Source organism: Capricornis sumatraensis, chromosome 7, assembly GCF_032405125.1.
Source record: "Capricornis sumatraensis isolate serow.1 chromosome 7, serow.2, whole genome shotgun sequence".
Lineage (NCBI taxonomy): Eukaryota > Metazoa > Chordata > Mammalia > Artiodactyla > Bovidae > Capricornis > Capricornis sumatraensis.
The window spans coordinates 39472662-39487147 of record NC_091075.1 but is presented as its reverse complement, the minus strand read 5'-3'; the positions used below and the strand labels follow the sequence as shown (position 1 = coordinate 39487147).

The window sequence follows — 14486 nt, the reverse complement described above, 5'->3', positions numbered from 1 at the left end:
ACCCTGTCCATCTCCACTACCCTTCCTGCCGAGCCAGGGACTAGGTAGCTCAGAAGCCCAGTAACTGTACTGCCCCCCGACCTCCACACACGCTTCTCATGGCGTCGCCTGACCCCTCTTGTGGCCGAATCCAATGCACCTCTTCCTTTACTGTTTACACCCTACCTTGTCATGGTTGGGACCAGAACCATCCCGCCTCCACTTACTGTACCCGTTGGAACTAAACCTGTCACCAAGGTGGCTTCTTCTTGGCTGAGAGGTGGGAGGGTGGTTTGCTCGTGGGTCCCCTTAGTTCCCAGTGAAGACGGGAGAGAACCGGTCCCGTCCCGTCTTCCGCCATGAGGCCAAGGGCTGAGAGAAAGCCCTGTCGTCAGCTGAGGCCAGGGCTCTGCTCCCTCCCACGGTGCCAATGCCTGTGGTCTGAGCAGTCCTGCGTGTGGGTGAATAAATGCCTGGCACTGAAAAATAAATAAATAAATAAAACGTCTTTAAGAAATGTTTTTCTTAAGCATTAAAATTTTGAATCTAGATAACTAATATTTTGTGGGACTTCCCTGGCAGTCTAGTGGTTAAGAATCTGCCTTTTAATGCAGGAAATGGTTCAAACCCTGATCAGAGAACTAAGATCCCACATGCCACTGGGCAACTAAGCCCGTAGGCCACAACTAGAGAGAAGCCCACGTGCTACAGAGAAGAGCCCACATGCTGCAATTAAGACCTGATGCAGCAAAATAATAGTAATAATAAAGGAATAAAATTAATTAAAATAACTGCTAATCTATTCCTTAGAGTAGTGCATAGGATTAAGAGTAGGAAGAACTTGCATACCAAATTCTGTTATAGTAGGAAGACTTTGTCCATAGTAATGAGTACGAGAAAATCAGTCATTCAGTTTGTCACCCTATATCTAAGAAGCTCTTTCTATAGGTGTAGTACCATGACAGCAACACAGGGAGTTATTTGGGAGCAGAGAAAAACAGTGAATTAACTAGAAAATACCAAAAGGAAAAGAAAAAACCCTAAAACTAAAAAATTTTTAGGGCAGAGGATCTAGATGAAAGCCCAGATACGAGGATAAAAAATCAGCTGGAAGAAAATGAGACATACACATAAAGATTACTCTTCCAAAATGGAGAAACTTGGTTGAAATGCATTGGACCATGGGTATCCTGAGGAATCTACACTGGACACATTCAAGCAGAACATACCAAACTAAATCCAGTAAATGTCCACTATGTGAACAGCTGGCCTCAGCTGTGTTGTAACTTTTACAGCTGATGCAACAGAATGAGCCATATCATACAAAATTACAACACAAGACCACAACTAAAGACTGGCAGTGATTTGTTTTATGTGGAATCACAAACTGTCATTATTGCAGGTCATTTCAGAAGGTCCAAGTCAGTGGAAAACCTAAGGAATACCAAAAATATAACCCTAGCTAGTAACTAAGACTATATTTGTCAATTGTGCAATCCCTGAAATGATGATTTCTGAGAACACATTTCTCGTATTTCGGTGTTTTCATATTTGGTATTTCTAGTATTTTGGTATTTTTGCTGAAGAATGTTCTGGTTTGATAAATATACTAGGTGTTTTAATTTCACAAAGTAAACATTCAGGTTTTTCACGAAGTAATTGAATAATCAAGTAATAGCACAAAACCTTATCATTGGTAAGTAAAAATTTGCTTGGTAAGTAAAAATTTGCCTCCAGCTCAAAACACAAAGAAGGTATAAGAAAATTATTAACTAAAAAGTGAGATCAAAATAATCCTTCAGTCTGTCCGCATATAGAAAAGAGTGTTCTTTCCTTACTATGGCTGATATAAATAGGTATAGATGTGACAGCACTCTGGAAATCATTATCGGTTCCCTTCCCCATTCTCTTAGATATTACAATGGTCCACAGCCTTTCAAAGTTCAATTCTATGATTCCTTAGTATTTAATTTCTCTCTTTAGGAAGATGGGCTTCCCTGGTGGCTCAGTGGTAAGGAATCTGCCTGCAGTGAAGGAGACGCAGGAGACCTGGGTTTGATGCCTGGGTGAGTCTTTGCTGAAGCGACTGAGCACACACAATCAGGGAGATATTATATTAGATTAATTTTTTCTTCTTATTGGACAATAATGGAAAAAATAGGTTGAGAAACACTGTGATAGATGGCCTTTCAGTCTTCATTCTTAGTTAGTCAGCCATTATTTCAAGAATATTTATTAAATAAATGTCCTACATCAGGCACTGTGATGACTGGTTGGAGATATAATGGTAAATAAGACCTTGATCCTGTTCTCAAAAACGCCTAACCTATTCAGAGGTCATGAGAGATAAGCAATCAGCCCTGACAGAGAAGGGTCATTACTATCACAGGAGTGCTTTGGAAACATAGAAGGGATGCTAACCTAACCAAAGTGAGGCTAGGAACCAGGACAGGTTTCCTAAAGGATGTGACTTCAGAACTGAGCCCTGAATGACCGGTCCGAGTTAGACAAAGACAGCATGTGTCAGAGCCTAGAGAAAGAGACATGGTAAAAAGGAAGGAAATGAAATACTTTAGCATGGCTTGAGCTTAGTGTGAGACAAGAAATTAAAGGAGCAGGACTGGAGTCATTTGTAAAAATCAATTGCAAAGTGTTTTCTATGCAACTCTGAGAAGTTTAAAGCTTATCCTGAGGATCCTAGAGTCATGGAGGATTTTAAGCAGATGTTGAAAATATATTACTGAAAATGCACTTTAGATAGTTTATTTTGGCCATGGTTTGAAAAATAAATAGGTTCTTGTAGTAGCCCATGTGAGACAACAGTGGTAAAGTAAGATGACAGTTGTAGTGAAGGTGAATGGAAGTAAGATTTAAGGGGTGTGGAATTAACAGGACCCCAGTGGGGTAGGAGGGGTAAAGGACAGACACTACAAGGATGATATCAAATTTCTAGTATGAGCAATTGGAAAAAAAAAAACCAGAAGGGCATCTGGGAATTTGAGATAATCTTGGAACTTCCAAGGGGATATTTCCATTAGAAGTTTGATATGTATGACCCTGAAGGCAAGAGGAAAATTTGAATTAAAAAAAAAAAAACCCAGCAGATGGAAAAGTGAAACTACAGGAATGAAAAAGCTCATCCAGAAAGACTCTGGAGAATGTGAAGAGGAGATGGACAAGAAGAGAACCCTGGAAATATCAACACTTAAAAGACAGCTAGAAAAGAGGAGCGCATGAGAGCAGTTGACAAATAGCAGGTGGGGAGGAAAGAGGAAACCGGAAATGCAGCACCATGTATGCGGGAGAGAGGCAGAACTTTTGAAAGAGGAGAAAACAGTCAGCAGCATCAACCGCTATAGATGCTACCTAGGAAAGTGACTGAAAAGTGCTCACTACAATTAACCAGCAAGAACTCATTGGTTAACCAGAATGAAGTCATTGGTAATATTTATGAGCTAAGTTTCTACAGAATTATGGGGACAGAGGCCACACTGCTATGGGCTGAGCAATGAGCTGAAGGTGAAGCAGTTATATCCTTAAGTACTGATATCTCTTTAGAAACTTGTCTGTGAAGAGGAAGAGAAAAAATATATGAGTAGCTAGCTAGGTGGGAATATTATGGATGAAAGGGGGTTTTGTTTCTTTGTTTTATGAAAGAAACTCAAAAATTAAATTCCAGTGAAAGAGAGCCAATAGGCAGAAGTAGATGGTAAACCAGAGAGATAAACTCCCAGGCAAGGCTGTAGAGAGATCCAACCAGATTTAACTTTCATTCATTTATCTCTTTCCAAATCTTTTTTATTCAAAATTTGGAAGGAGACAAATTCAGAAACTTTCCCTTGGAGACAGGAACCACAACACAGAAAACAGTCTATAAGTATTCTTGGTTTACTTAGTTTACTGTCTGCTAATAGCACTGTGTGCTAACATATTTGCCTTCTCCTTTAGAAAAGACAAGGGATTCATTGATACATCTTATTATTGTTCACCTGATGTCAGAAGATATGAAAACGTCCAGTCTCATGTAAATAACCATAGATGTGGTTTTCCTGACTCTGTAAATAGCAATTTAAATAGATATAGTCCTTGCCCTCTAGAATCTCACAATAAAAAACAGATGACATGGATACACATCACCACCACCAGTACCACACAAGAGAATATGATGGTTCTCAAGTAGGAATTTATATTAGGTACAGTTTGGTCTTTGTTTTTCCTGGCTGTGGAATATGTGGAAGTTTTCTGGGAAATTGAGTGTGGTTAGGAAAAGTATTACTTGACTTTCACATAAACAGGAGAGGCCTGGGAGGGAAGAGGGGAGGGAGAACTTGATTGGATTATAAACATTAATCAAAATAAATGTATCTCTAGTGGCTCCCACCACCCAAGCTTATAATTCAATAAGTGATAGCAATTGATTGATTACATAAAAGTTCAGAGAGATCCTGATGGAAAAATTAGGCAAAAGTTGAACAGGTAAGCCTGGTTGGAGGGCAAAAATTTTATTGCATACTGGCAATAAAAAGGTTAAAGGTGTATGACACCTTACATTGGGTAGAAAAGGGTCTAATGATGAAGTATCAAAGAGCAACCAGGCTGATGGGGAGATAGCTCATAGAAGAACACTGTAGATGTGAGGGTTGATGTCCAAACTACATACTGCTTTTGGTTTCAGAGAGAAAGAGTGGATGAGGGAGATATGGAAGGAACAGTTGAAGGGTTTAGTAATAACCAGAATGTTGGCACACCCACCCAGAATTTTTAGCATTTTTCTGATAGAGAAGACAAAACTTTGACATTTCTTCGAGAAAATTCTAGGTTATTAAGAATTCAATTAAGAGCTGCAAAGAGACTTCACATGAAACTATGTTTTAGAATATTTATCTTCTTCTTTGTTGTTGCTGTTGTTCAGTCACAATGTTGTATCAGACTCTTTGTGACCCCATGAACTGCAGCACCCCAGGCTTCCCTGTCCCTCATTATCTCCTGGAGCTTGTTCAAACTCATGGCCATTGAGTCAGTGATGCCATCCAACCATCTCATCCTCTGTTGCCCTCTTCTCCTCCTGCCCTCAGTCTTTTCCAGCATTACGGACTTTTCCAACGAGTAAGCTCTTTGCATCAGGTGGCCATCTACTTCTTAGACTTGGCTATTTATAAGTCAATATAGAGCATCTTGAACTCTATATTCTAGCAGGCAAGAAGTAATAAACAACGTTGGAAAGAAAAGTTGTGGGGGGAGAGTTTTTAGACTGAGAGAGTTTAATCCAAGGTAAAAAACTAGCAAGAAACACCAGGACTTCAGCTCAATCTCTGATTCTAAATCTTGTGGTCACAGAACTCTGGGGACAGGGAAATAGGCCACAGTACTATTCTCCTCTAATATTACTACTATAACCTGGAGAGAAGAAATGAGAACTTGAAGAAAGGCAGAAGCGATAAGAAAAGAGGGAAGATGGATTTCAAAGAAACTGTGGAGGAAATATTAATAAGATCTGATACCTGAGTAAACATGACAGGTAAGAAAGAAGTGTACATCACAATAAATGTGGGGTTTTTCCAGAAACGACTCATCACACAGTGCAACTCAGCTGTGGCATCAATGAGATGAATGTATATTCATATGGCATAAGAGAATCAGTTCATAACAACCTGTTTAAATAAAGAAGAGCATTATGATAGTGAGATTTCAACAAAAAGTTTTGTTGCATCAGCCGTGATTAAAAAAAAAAAAAAAGCAGTAAGGATCTGTGATTTTTTTTCTAGCACCACTCCTCAGAATGTTCCAGCTAGCATGCACGAAAAATGCAGCCAATTTAGATTAGAGGCTTCCTGGAAAGGATATATCAAGCTTAAATAATTTATAGAAAATAAGAGATTACAGAATATTGGAAACAGGAAAAGTCTTAAAGATCACTTAGTTCAATCATTTTCATTAAAAAATAACTATGTACAGACCTCTACAAACATATACAAAAGTGAAGAGCACAGTATAATGAATCTCCACTGACTTATCACCAATTTGATGATTATAAATTTATGGCCAAGCTTGTTTCATCTTATTTCCCTACCTCATGATATCTGTTTCATCCATGAATATTTTAAGATTGAATCTCTAAAAGATGAGAATTCTTTTAAAAACATAATTCAGTTCAGTTCAGTCGCTCAGTCGTGTTAATAATATCATTTTACATAAAACTTAACAATAATTTCTTAATACCATAAAATATGCAATTCAGTTCAATTCAGTTCAGTCACTCAGTCGTGTCCGACTCTTTGCGACCCTATGAACGGCAGCACGCCAGGCCTCCCTGTCCATCACCAACTCCCGGAGTTCACTCAGACTCACGTCCATCAAGTCAGTGATGCCATCTGGACATCTCATCCTCTGTCGTTCCCTTCTCCTCCTGCCCCCAATCCCTCCCAGCATCAGAGTCTTTTCCAGTGAGTCAACTCTTCGCATGAGGTGGCCAAAGCACTGGAGTCTCAGCTTTAGCATCAGTCCTTCCAAAGAAATCCCAGGGCTGATCTCCTTCAGAATGGACTGGTTGGATCTCCTTGCAGTCCAAGGGACTCTTGAGAGTCTTCTCCAACACCACAGTTCAAAAGCATCAATTCTTCGGCACTCAGCCTTCTTCACAGTCCAATTCTGACATCCATACATGACCACAGGAAAAACCATAGCCTTGACTAGACAGACCTTTGTTGGCAAAGTAATGTCTCTGCTTTTGAATATGCTATCTAGGTTGGTCATAATTTTTCTTTCAAGGAGTATGCGTCTTTTAATTTTATGGCTGCAATCACCATCTGCAGTGATTTTGGAGCCCAAAAAAATAAAGTCTGACACTGTTTCCACTGTTTCCCCATCTATTGCCCATGAAGTGATGGGATTGGATGCCATGATCTTCGTTTTCTGAATGTTGAGCTTTAAGCCAACTTTTTCACTCTCCACTTTCATCAAGAGGCTTTTCAGGTCCTCTTCATTTTCTGCCATAAGGGTGGTGTCATCTGCATATCTGAGGTGACTGATATTTCTCCCGGCAATCTGGATTCCAGCTTGTGTTTCTTCTAGCCCAGCGTTTCTCATGATGTACTCTGCATAGAAGTTAAATAAGCAGGGTGATGATAGACAGCATTGACGCACTCCTTTCCTGATTTGGAAGCAGTCTGTTGTTCCATTTCCAGTTCTAACTCTTGTTTCCTGACCTGCATACAGATTTCTCAAGAGGCAGGTTAGGTGGTCTGGTTTTCCTATCTCTTTCAGAATTTTTCACAGTTTATTGTGATCCACACACTCACAGGCTTTGGCATAGTCAATAAAGCAGAAATAGATGTTTCTCTGGAACTCTCTTGCTTTTTCCATGATCCAGCAGATGTTGGCAATTTGATCTCTGGTTCCTCTGCCTTTTCTAAAATCAGCTTGAACATCAGGAAGTTCACGGTTCACGTATTGCTGAAGCCTGGCTTGGAGAATTTTGAGCATTACTTTACTAGCATGTGAGATGAGTGCAATTGTGCGGTAGTTTGAGCATTGTTTGGCATTGCCTTTCTTTGGGACTGGAATGAAAACTGACCTTTTCCAGTCCTGTGGCCACTGCTGAGTTTTCCAAATTTGCTGGCATATTGAGTGCAGCACTTTCACAGCATCATCTTTCAGGATTTGAAATAGCTCAACTGGAATTCCATCACCTCCACTAGCTTTGTTCATAGTGATGCTTTCCAAGGCCCACTTGATTTCACATTCCAGGATGTCTGGCTCTAGATTAGTGAACACACCATCGTGATTATTGGGTCATGAAGATCTTTTTTGTACGGTTCTTCTGTGTATTCTTGCCACCTCTTCTTAATATCTTCTGCTTCTCTTAGGTCCAGACCATTTCTGTCCTTTATCGAGCCCATCTTTGCATGAAATATTCCCTTGGTATCTCTAATTTTCTTGAAGAGATCTCTAGTCTTTCTCATTCTGTTCTTTTCCTCTATTTCTTTACATTGATCACTGAAGAAGGCTTTCTTATCTCTTCTTGCTATTCTTTGGAACTCTGCATTCAGATGCTTATATCTTTCCTTTTCTCCTTTGCTTTTTGCCTCTCTTCTTTTCACAGCTATTTGTAAGGCCTCCCCAGACAGCCATTTTGCCTTTTTGCATTTCTTTTCCATGGGGATGGTCTTGATCCCTGTCTCCTGTACAATGTCACGAACCTCATTCTATAGTTCATCAGGCACTCTATCTATCAGATTTAGGCCCTTAAATCTATTTCTCACTTCCACTGTATAATCATAAGGGATTTGATTTAGGTCATACCTGAATGGTCTAGCGGTTTCCCCTACTTTCTTCAATTTGAGTCTGAATTTGGTAATAAGGAGTTCATGATCTGAGCCACAGTCAGCTCCTGGTCTTGTTTTTGTTGACTGTATAGAGTTTCTCCATCTTTGGCTGCAAAGAATATAATCAATCTGATATCGGTGTTGACCATCTGGTGATGTCCATGTGTAGAGTCTTCTCTTGTGTTGTTGGAAGAGGGTGTTTGCTATGACCAGTGCATTTTCTTGGCAAAACTCTATTAGTCTTTTCCCTGCTTTATTCCACATTCCAAGGCCAAATTTGCCTGTTACTCCAGGTGTTCTTGACTTTCTACTTTTGCATTCCAGTCCCCTATAATGAAAAGGACATCTTTTTTGGGTGTTAGTTCTAAAAGGTCTTGTAGGTCTTCATAGAACCGTTCAACTTCAGCTTCTTCAGCATTACTGGTTGGGGCACAGACTTAGATAACTGTGATAGTGAATGGTTTGTCTTGGAGACGAACAGAGATCATTCTGTTGTTTTTGAGATTGCATCCAAGTACTGCATTTCGGACTCTTTTGTTGACCATGATGGCTACTCCATTTCTTCTGAGGGATTCCTGCCCGCAGTAGTAGATATAATGGTCATCTGAGTTAAATTCATCCATTCCAGTCCATTTTAGTTTGCTGATTCCTAGAATGTCGACGTTCACTCTTGCCATCTCCTGTTTGACCACTTTCAATTTGCCTTGATTCATGGACCTGACATTCCAGGTTCCTATGCAATATTGCTCTTTACAGCATCAGACCTTGCTTCTATCACCAGTCACATCCACAGCTGGGTATTGTTTTTGCTTTGGCTCCATCCCTTCATTCTTTCTGGAGTTATTTCTCTACTGATCTCCAGTAGCATACTGGGCACCTACTGACGTGGGGAGTTCCTCTTTCAGTATCCTATCATTTTGCCTTTTCATACTGTTCATGGGGTTCTCAAGGAAAGAATACTGAAGTGGTTTGCCATGCCCTTCTCCAGTGGACCACATTCTGTCAGACCTCTCCATCATGAGCTGCCCCTTGGGTTGCCCCATGGGCATGGCTTGGTTTCATTGAGTTAGATAAGGCTGTGGTCCTAGTGTGATTAGATTGACTAGTTTTCTGTGAGTATGGTTTCAGTGTGTCTGCCTTCTGATGCCCTCTTTCAACACCTACCATCTTACCTGGGTTTCTTTTACCTTGGGCGTGGGGTATCTCTTCATGGCTGCTCCAGCAAAGCACAGCCGCTGCTCCTTACCTTTGATGAGGGGTATCTCCTTACCACCGCCCTTCCTGACCTTCAATGTGCGATGGCTCCTTTAGGCCTTCCTCTGCCCACACAGGCACCGCTCCTTGGGTTGCTCCTTCCTGCCACCGCCCCTGGCCTCGGGCAAGGGGTGGCTCCTCAGGGCCACCGCCCCTGGCCTCGGGCGCAAGGTGGCTTCTCCTGGCTGCCCCTGACCTCCGACGCGGGATGTCTCCTCCCGGCCGCCCCTGGCCTCGGACGCGGGGTACCTCCTCTAGGCCACCGGCCCTGACTTCGGATGCGGGGTAGCTCCTCCCGGCTGCCGCCCCTGACTTTGGACTTGGGTAGTTCCTCTCGCGGTTCCTGCACGGTTGCAGCCTGGCTTCTCGGCCGCTGCCCCTGATCTCGGACGTGGGGTAACTCCTCTCGGCCGCACTTAGTGCGCCAGGTCACAGCCGCCAGCGCTTAGTGCGCCGGGTCAATTAGCTGTCAACATTTCTCCGTTTCATAATTTCTCTAGAAATGTCTCTGAAATCTTTTTAATCTATAGTTTCCCTTCTCTTTTTCAGCTTCTCCTGCTAATAAGACAGAAGCCAGGTAATATGTTTGATAACCTTTCCCACTTTCTGAACTTTGCTGAATGCATCCCAATGATGTCATTTTAAATAGTCATCTGTTTCCTATAATTTCTCTAGATACAGAGATTTCATCAGGTTCAAGTCCTACTGATGGGGAAGAATCCTCCACAGGTGACGGAGGAATGATGGTCCAACTGATTGATGGTTAGTTCTTTTTTGGTGTGAAAATTCCGTTATTTTTAAAAGATGGCTTAAATTGAAGTCTTCTTGAGGTTAAGTGGTTCACATGTTGGTAGAAGAAACTTTCAGTCTTTTGATTCTCAGTTCTCAACCCCTTTTATTGTATCTTATAAACTCAACATTCAGAAAATGAAGACCATGGCATCTGGTCCCATCACTTCATAGGAAATAGATGAGGAAACAGTGGAAACAGTGTCAGACTTTATTTTTTTGGGGCTCCAAAATCACTGCAGATGGTGACTGCAACCATGAAATTAAAAGACACTTACTCCTTGGAAGGAAAGCTATGATCAACCTAGATAGCATATTGAAAAGCAGAGACATTACTTTGCCGACTAAGGTCTGTCTAGTCAAGGCTATGGTTTTTCCAGTAGTCATGTATGGATGTTGAGAGTTGGACTGTGAAGAAGGCTGAGCACCGAAGAATTGATGCTTTTGAACTGTGGTGCTGGAGAAGACTCTTGAGAGTCCCTTGGACTGCAAGGAGATCCAACCAGTCCATTCTAAAGGAGATCAGCCCTGGGATTTCTTTGGAAGGAATGATGCTAAAGCTGAGACTCCAGTACTTTGGCCACCTCATGTAAAGAGTTGACTCACTGGAAAAGACTCTGATGCTGGGAGGGACTGGGAGCAGGAGGAGAAGGGGACGACAGAGGATGAGATGGCCAGATGGCATCACTGACTCGATGGACGTGAGTCTGAGTGAACTCCGGGAGTTGGTGATGGACAGGGAGGCCTGGGATGCTTCGATTCATGGGGTTGCAAAGAGTCGGACATGACTGAGCAACTGAACTGAACGGAACTGATACTATTAACAACTTACTGAGTGATTATATTGTACCAATTAACTCTGCTAGGAATTGCATGAGATGTGGCTGTACCAATTCTCAAAGTTACCCAAGCCCTAAATCCAGAAATCATCCTAATCTTCTCCGCTTCTCTTACTTCTACTGAGTCCTATTACTTTTTTTTTGAATAAACAAGTTTATTTGTAAATTTAGTCAACATACATAATTGACCTAAAAACTTCAATAGAAGGATAAATTTTAAAACCACTTGGAAAGCCATCTCTATGAAGTGATTTTCCCAGAACCTATGCCACATGAACACCATTTTAACTGGCAGAGGTTCAATAAGCTGAAGCTGTGTCCCTCCCCAACAGCAAGTTTACCCTAACGGTTATTATAATACAAACCCCACAAGGAAGAAAAGTTCGGTATTGTTCCTCCTTGGTAGGGAAAAGTTCAACCTAGTTATGAGACCAATCACAACACAAAGAAAAGCTGCACTAACTACTATATTAGTAACAAATGATGCTGGTGTGAGTAACTTGTATTATAGTCTAGAGCCCTTATAAATAAATCCCCCTCCCCGTTAGTGTTTGCATTATCAGGTAGAAGGTTAGTTTAACATGTGGTAGAATGAGGACTTATGCAAGGTATAACGCGAAAAGCATTTTACTACGTAAACAAGTGCAGTCTACTCAGGAGAAAACGAATCGAACTCTAAATTACACACCTTAAAGACAACACTCCCCACCACATGTCAATGTAAAACATTTAATTTAAAAATGTTGACACTACAATATATAAAATAGCTATTATAAATGCACATAGTGTATTCTATAGCTGCCAGGTTTACTTTTTTTTTTTTTAAGGAAACTGTAAGTTACACTGTGGTTAAGACTTGTATCTTCACCCTTGAAAAAGCCCACATTCTATCACAGTGATGTATGGTTAGACTTAACAGCCCCAATTGTTAAACACTTGGATCAAGTCATAATCAGTTTTATTGCAAAAGGACCCTGTACACATTTATCAATTCTAGTACCTTAATAGCTACCCAACAAGTCATTAACATACAGAAACATGCATCATGAGAAGCAAGAAATATCACCCATCCCTTCTGCATATTAGCAACTTGTCACTCCTGAGCAACAGTGCTCACATCACTGAGGTCTGTGAACAGTCACTTTTTGCAGTCATCCTGAGTGAAAGATGGAATGACTTAAGTACAAATGCAACATATTATAAACAATTTCTTACAAAAAAAGTCACAAATTAAACCGAAATATTTTACAGAATTTACTACAAAACACCATAAAAACTGCCTTCACTTAAGCTCTCTCTCCCCGTATCCGGCGAGTCAACTGGATGTCTTTGGGCATGATGGTGACTCTTAGCGTGGATGGCACACAGATTAGTATCTTCTAACAAACCCACCAGGTACGCTTCGCTAGCCTCCTGCAGCGCGCCGATGGCGGCACTCTGGAACCTCAAGTCGGTCTTGAAATCCTGGGCGATCTCCCTCACCAACCTCTGGAAAGGCAGTTTCCGGATTAGAAGCTCGGTGGATTTCTGGTAACGTTGGATTTCTCGAAGCGCAACAGTCCCGGGCCTGTAGCGATGAGGTTTTTTCACCCCGCCGGTAGAGGGGGCGCTTTTCCTGGCCGCTTTGGTGGCCAGCTGCTTGCGGGGCGCTTTCCCACCCGTTGACTTATGAGCAGTCTGCTTGGTTCGGGCCATTTTCTTTTACTTAATGCCGAAGTTTTAGGCTGCTTCTCCGACCACCGCGCCGCCGCTGCTGCCTAAAGAGCCGCAGTAGCTGAAACACTGGACGAACTCTCTCCAACGAACGACCAAACCGCTCTGCGCCTATTGAGTCCTATTACTTTTATCTATTTAACATCACTTTTCTTTGCTCCATTCTTTCCATTCCCCACAGCTACTGCTTTAGTTTAGACCTTTACTGTTGCTTTTATGGACCACTAAAATATCTTCTTGAAGGTACCCCCCTCCACAACAATCTTGCTTCCCTCAATCCACCTCTGCCTTATCAACAAAAGATTTTTCCAAACTTCAATTCTAAATATATTGTTTTTCTGCTTTAATCTTTTGGGATTCTCTCATTTCCACAGTGGAGTCTGTACCCCTTAGTGCAGCCTAAGCCCCTTCCCTCATCTGGCCTTTGCCTATCTGACCAAACTCATCTGTCCCTACATCCACTCACTATATTGCAATCTATTGAATCACTGAAGTTTTTTCAACATGCCAGCAAGGATACGTAGTGATTAAAAGTAGACTCTAGAACTGGACTTGACTTTGGTCCTTCAGTTCAGTCACTCAGTCACATCCAACTCTTTAAAACCCCATGAATCACAGCATGCCAGGCCTCCCTGTCCATCACTATCTCCCAGAGTTCACTCAGACTCACATCCATTGAGTCTGTGATGCCATCCAGCCATCTCATCCTCTGTCGTCCCCTTTTCCTGCCCCCAATCCCTCCCAACATCAGAGTCTTTTCCAATGAGTCAACTCTTCGCATGAGGTGGCCAAAGTACTGGAGTGTCAGCTTTAGCATCACTCCTTCCAAAGAAATCCCAGGGCTGATCTCCTTCAGAATGGACTGGTTGGATCTCCTTGCAGTCCAAGGGATTCTCAAGAGTCTTCTCCAACATCACAGTTCAAAAGCATCAATTCTTTGGCACTCAGCTTTCTTCACAGTCCATCTCTCACATCCATACATGACCAGAGGAAAAACCATAGCCTTGACTAGATGGACCTTAGCCGGCAAGTAATGTCTCTGTTTTTCAATATCCTGTCTAGGTTGGTCATAACTTTTCTTCCAAGGAGTAAGTGTCTTTTAATTTCATGGTTGCAATCACCATCTGCAGTGATTTTGGAGCCCCAAAAAATAAAGTCTTACACTGTTTCCACTGTTTCCCCATCTATTTCCCATGAAGTGATGGGACCAGATGCCATGATCTTCGTTTTCTGAATGTTGAGCTTTAAGCCAACTTTTTCACTCTCCTCTTTCACTTTCATCAAGAGGCTTTTTAATTCCTCTTCACTTTCTGCCATAAGGGTAGTGTCATCTGCATATCTGAGGTGACTGATATTTCTCCCGGCAATCTTGATTCCAGCTTGTGTTTCTTCTAGCCCAGCGTTTCTCATGATGTACTCTGCATAGAAGTTAAATAAGCAGGGTGACAATATACAGCCTTGACGTACTCCTTTTCCTATTTGAAACCAGTCTGTTGTTTCCTGTCCAGTTCTAATTGTTGCTTCCTGGCCTGCATACAGATTTCTCAAGAAGCAGGTCAGGTGGTCTGGTTTTCCCATCTCTTTCAGA

At 41.7% G+C, this 14486-nt stretch overlaps 1 pseudogene; it reads right to left on the bottom strand.

The window, feature by feature from the left end:
- Positions 1 to 12471: 12471 nt before the first annotated feature.
- LOC138082094 (histone H3.3A-like) lies at positions 12472 to 12891 on the bottom strand (annotated as a pseudogene).
- Positions 12892 to 14486: the final 1595 nt, after the last annotated feature.